The sequence below is a fragment of the Haemaphysalis longicornis genome, unplaced genomic scaffold (assembly GCF_048455015.1).
Source record: "Haemaphysalis longicornis isolate Haplotype H1 unplaced genomic scaffold, Haemaphysalis longicornis Haplotype H1 scaffold_133, whole genome shotgun sequence".
NCBI lineage: Eukaryota > Metazoa > Arthropoda > Arachnida > Ixodida > Ixodidae > Haemaphysalis > Haemaphysalis longicornis.
The window spans coordinates 265,944-271,801 of record NW_027526239.1 but is presented as its reverse complement, the minus strand read 5'-3'; the positions used below and the strand labels follow the sequence as shown (position 1 = coordinate 271,801).

At 52.3% G+C, this 5,858-nt stretch overlaps 2 pseudogenes; both read left to right on the top strand.

The window, feature by feature from the left end:
• The first annotated feature begins 2,998 nt into the window (after positions 1-2,998).
• Positions 2,999-3,920, top strand: LOC144164673 (uncharacterized; annotated as a pseudogene).
• Positions 3,921-3,945: 25 nt separating this feature from the next.
• Positions 3,946-5,264, top strand: LOC144164672 (uncharacterized; annotated as a pseudogene).
• The last annotated feature ends 594 nt before the right edge of the window (positions 5,265-5,858 follow it).

Below are 5,858 nucleotides of genomic sequence, written 5' to 3'. Positions count from 1 at the left end.
GAGATGGCGGCGGCACTTCCGGGCAACCTATGCGCCCGCACGCAAAGCAGACGGCCCGCGCCGCACTCGGCCAATCCAATCGCGCCGTGGCATCACGTGCGCCCAACGTCCCATCAGGCCTCGAATTTTACTTTTTTTCAATGCTTATTTTCTCTTCGCCGAGTGGGCGAAGCGGGACAGCAGTGGCGGGAGATTGAAGCGGGAAGAACGCTCTTTCAAATGACACCGCGATGGCGCCTGTCGCTCCAGGGGGAAAACGGCTGCGCGCCGTGACAAAAGTACCGTTTTAGCGTTCGCTTTTGCACGCATTGGGCTCGCGCAAATGTTTTGAATTGTTATTGCGAGTGAAATACTAGTTCCCGAGGTAAACTTAGCAGACTTACGTGGGCAGAAAGACTTGAGGATTCCGAAAATGCCACTTTAAAAAAAATCGATTTTTTTCGCCAATTTTTGGTCCCAAAGACCCGTGTCCCCCCCTAAGCAAAAAAGATGTGGAGTTGATTGTAAATAAAAAACGTTGCACATATTTTGTTGCTTTCTGTCTGCCGTAAAGTGTATACGGTGAAAACCAATAAATTGCTGAAAAGAAATTTATGCGTATTGATATGTAAGCTGGTTTAACTTCGTCAGTTAATTGACTCAATAATTCTTTCAATTAGAGATATTTGCGCCATTTGCATAAATATCGCTTCTTAGTAACGTTTGGTAAAGCTAACTGTTGTCAGGGCAAAACATGGAAAACATACTATTCCAAAAGGACGTCGAGAAAATTGGGGAATTTCTTCTTCCAGTGCCCTTTACTGGAGCCACTAAGTGATGTAGCTCCAATGGTGACCTTGCTGCTTTGGCTGGGAAGAAAATGAGCGGTTTTATGATTTCTTATAAAATTCGTAAGAGTCAATCAAAATCGAAAAGTGGCGTTTTTTTTCCAAATTTCACCTTTTCTGTTTTTTGTTGTTTTATCATCTTTATAGATTCTATTTTGACATCTGAAAATATCACGTCGAAATTCGCATCAGAAGTTTGTGAAAAATTGGAATCGCCACTCGCCTGGTAAAGCGGGTGTCGACGAGGTATCAAGGCATGAACGAGAGAGGGCTCCTGCGTCTGTTGCAAGCCTTCGTAGTCAGCCAAGCAGCATACACGGGAGCCTTCCACCGTTGGACCAAGACGGAGGAGGGAAAGATCGACGCCGCCATCAGGAAAGCATACAGAAGTGCGCTGGGCCTGTTACCAGGCACGAGAACGTCGGCTTTGCTGGCTCTGGGAGTGCACAACACACTCTCGGAGATAGGCGAAGCTCAACGAACAGCGCAACTAGCCCGCCTAAACGGCTCAAGGACGGGCAAAAGCATCCCGACTCGGACCGGGCTCAGCTTACCTGGAAACGAGGAGGCTGAGAACGGTGAGCTGGAGGACCAAGTACCCATAAGGGACGAGGCGGCGAGAGGCATCATCGTGTTCCCGCTGCCAAAGAATGTCGACCCAGAACGGGATCCGGAGCGGTGCAAGGCAAGGGCGGCGGCCCTAGCAAGACAGTTCCAGAGCGACGAGAATGCTGCGTTCGTGGACGTGGCCAAACACCCAACGAGGAAAGAAGTGTTCGCGGCGGCAGTCATCCGGGCGTCAACGGGTGAGCTGATCAACGCGGGCACAGTACGAGCCAAGACCCCGGGCCAAGCAGAGGAAGCGGCGATAGGTCTGGCGATGGGAGTTCCAGGCATCAAGACGATCCTGAGTGACTCCAAAACAGCGATCAAGAACTACACCAGAAGCACGATCTGGAGGGAGGCTGAACGGATCGTGGGGCTCGCCAGAGCCTCGCGAACCTCGGACGGCTCCCCTACCGGACCGACCATCACCGTGAAATGGTTCCCCGCCCACGTGGGGGACCTGCCAAATGCGGTCAACCGCAACGAAGAAGCAGACGCAGCCGCCCGTGAACTCATCAGATGCCGGGATGGCAGCGTGGCTCCTCGTACGGAAGACAACGACGAACACGCGCCCGAACCCCTGACCGACTATGGCGACGTTCTCAGAAAATTCAGGGAGGGCAGAAGAGTCTACCCAGCGCCGCATAGAGATCTCTCTCGTGCGGAATCGGTGTTACTCAGACACTTACAGGTGAAGTGCGTGTTAACCCCGGCGTTGGCGCGCCACATCTGCCCGGAGATGTTCGCAAGCCCTATGTGCAGTGTTTGTGAACAAGAACTCGCGACACTCGGACATATTGTGCGGTGTGATGGTGCAGTGCAACCGAGCAGTGACGCGTCCAGCGGAACTGCCGGTGAAGAACACGTCAGCGGTAGAGGCGCAACGAGCGAAGACGAAGATACCGACCTCGTCCCCGAGCAGACCCTACCCGGACACATGGAGCGATGGATTCGCTCTATGGACTGCCAATCCCAAAAATGGGCGATCCAGCGGCTTGAGGAGGCGCTGGCCAGGCAGAAGAGAACAGGAACCAACGGCCCGTCAAACCGGGCCGAAGGGACCCAAGTATCTGATGCTAGGCCAGACGTAACCCTCGAGATCTAGGCCCAGTGTTCTTAGGACTCTATTAGACTAGAGCACTAGAAGGGTAGTCCGAGCCCTGCGCAGCCGGAAACTACCCGCACGCAGGATCCTGTGAATAAAGTCTTTTCTCTCTCTCTCTCTCTCGTGAAAAATGCATCTAAGTGAGCTGCGGTGACGCGCGACGTCGCAAAATTATGCGAAAATTGGCTCTTTTTGCCAGCTCGCGGGGCCGCGAAGAGCGGTGCCCGCCATATTGCGACCGTTGGTTCATGTAGAGTTGTCCATACTCTCCACGAGGCAACCTTCGGGAGTCTCGTATCTTCACGGAAAATCTAAAAAGAAAAGCAACAAAAAACCTCCTCTTCCCGGAGTTTCAAATCGCGCGCCACTGACGCGGGGCCGCCATTGGCTGACTGCGCCTGTGTTTTTTGCGCTGGTTTGCCCCGCAGTTTTCCCGAGTTGTTTTTCCGTGTTTTCGTGCGATGGCAAGCCCGAAAAAGTGCAACGCCGACCACCGAAAATATAGAACAAAGAATAAGTTCCCAGGAAAGCGGCGGAGGACGTACAAGAAGGTCGCAGCCGAAAAGAACGTCTCCAACGGGCCGGCGGCCACTAGGCCTAACGTCGACCACGGCAACATCGCCTATGGCAACAGCGACCACAGTGACAACGAGATCGGTGCTGCGGTGAATTCCGTGAGCGCATCGCAGAAAAAGATCGAGTTTTTCAAAAACGACGTCAGACCGGACGCCGATCGTGCTGAAAGCGTAGTGCTGTGCGAGTTGGGGGCATTGACTGCCGTCGTCGCGGGCGCGGCATGCCCCGTTTTGCCACGAGCAAAAACTCGCGGTTGGGGCGCCCGATAAAAAGCGGAAAGGACTTTCGGCATTTCTAGAGCTCCATTGCGAAAATGCGGAGTGCCCGGAGAGCGTCCTTTCGTCCTCATACACGTCGAAGCGGGTTACGTCAGATGGTGGCCGCTCTTCAAACAGAAGCTACGACAGCGGGAGTTGCGTGAAACATTTGCCGTGAATGTGAAAGCGGTCCTGGCCGCGCGTGCAGTTGGAATTGGGCATGAGCAGCTATCACGATTTTGTGCAGTAGTTGGGTTGCCAAACCGTATGCACCACAAAACATTCCACGCGATCGACAAAAAAATTCACGGTGCTGCTGTGAAGGCTGTGAGCGAAAACCTGGAAAGGGCACGCAGTGTGACCCAAGAGGCGGCTGGCGGTGGTGACGTGCCAGTTATGTTTGACGGCACATGGCAAAAAAGAGGCCATAAAAGCCACAACGGTGTGGGAACAGTTGTGTCTTTGGACACTGGTTTGTGCTTGGACTATGAAGTCCTTTCGAACTTCTGCCTTGCATGTAGTGTCCATAAAGTGTGAGCCAGCGCACCGACTACTAGTGACACCTGCCCGACACATCAGAAGCCAGCGCCGCAAGCGCACAGACTACGGCGACGCCTGCCGGCCACATCGAAAGGGAGCATGAAGCCGAGCAGAGCGAGTGTGCGGCGCGCGGCCGGCGGTAGTAGCTTGAGAGGCTCCTCGAGGCGTCTTGCCTCGCTAATAAAGTTAGTTTTCTGCCTTCGAGTGCCTTGGTCGCGTCTCGGGCCCTCGCTGGCCCGCGTCGCCCCTCACAAAAGACATGGGAGAGGATGAGGAGACATGGCAGACGTTCCATGGTCCTGTCTGTGAAAAAAATTGCGACTGTTCGTCTCACGCCATGGAAGCCGAAGCTGCAGTGCACATTTGGCAAAGAACTCTGGATTATGAGACACCCCCGCGGTTCACCACTTTTCTGAGCGATGGGGATAGCAAGGCCCACAAAGCAGTCTGTGATGCTAACGTGTACCCTGACACGGCGGTGGAAAAAGAGGAGTGCACCAACCATGTGGCAAAATGACTGGGCACCGGCCTGCGCAAACTACCAATGCCGCTTCCACGAGGCGAGAAGCTGAAGGAGCCCGCCATCCAAAAGCTTCAAACTTACTTCCAGGTGGCCATTGTGAACAACAGGGGAAGTGTCCACAACATGTACACTGCAATATGGGCGTCATATTTTCATTCCTGCTCAACAGACGGTGCGAGCAGCCACAAGTTCTGTCCTGCAGGACCAGACTCTTGGTGTAAGCACCGACGTGCTGAAGCACAGGGCAAGCCTGCACCGTGCCACACCCCCCTCCTGACCAAGGCACAGGGTTTGGCAATCCTCCCCATCTATAAGCGTCTCACAGATGAGAAACTGCTCACAAGGTGCCTCCACGGCAAGACACAGAACGCAGCTGAATCCCTCAATAGTAAGATATGGCTGCTCTGTCCGAAGACCCGTTTCGCTTCCCGGACTGCTGTGGAAACGGCCACAGCCATTGCAGTCCTGTGGTACAATAGGGGCCACGCAAGTTTCGAGCAGGTGCTGGAAGAGCTTGGGGTACTTCCTTCAGAGGCCCTGGTTACCCTCAGCGACCGCCGAGATAGCATGCGCATGCAGAAAATGAATGCACAGCAGACTGCTGAAGCGAGGGCCCACCGTCGCAGTGCAGCCAAGAGGGCCCGGATCGAGGAGTCCTGCCGCACCAGCCGGGAAGGAAAAACATACAGCGCTGGAGGGTTCTAGGCACCTCATATACTCTCTGGACATGTGTGTGTGTGTTCAGCCCAAGTTTTAGGCTAATTCATTTGCATGTTTGTAAATACACACTTCTGAAACTTTCAAACGTGTTTTTCTCATTTTGCAATTTTGGCCAAGTTGCATTTTTTCCGGGAAGTGTTTGGAGCACTTAGAATGGTCATACGACAGCGAAATTTGGCACACACATTGAGGAGAGTGCATAGAGTGCTGATATCTACTTGGATCTGCACTACCTCTCATTAGTAAATGTTAATTAATAAATTAACTCTTAGGTGAGTGGCAAAAAGAAAGTACTTTGCTGCTCGGATATTTTATTCATAGTTTCAGACCTTGTACACAATTTCTAGCTAGATATCAGCACTCTATGGCTTATAGGGAGCAAAAGGAGCTGTTGAACAACTCTCTGCATGAACATTTAGTATGCACGAAAGTTTCCGTAAAACTTGTAAAGTTTCACCATTACTTGCAACATAACTTAAAAACTATTGCAATTATGTAAAAACTACAATTATCTAAAAAATTATCTAAAAAAATTACAGATTTGGAATCTGGATGAAAAACTGCACCAGTAGTCTAATTTCTGATGCTCTAAGTGGAATAACAGAAAAAAAGTGTTTTCGAGGAGCATCTCCCCTTAAGGGAGGCTTATTCTACGCTACCCGCTCGCTGCAGACCGTTCACGCTGGCGGTTGACTGCCAGCGAG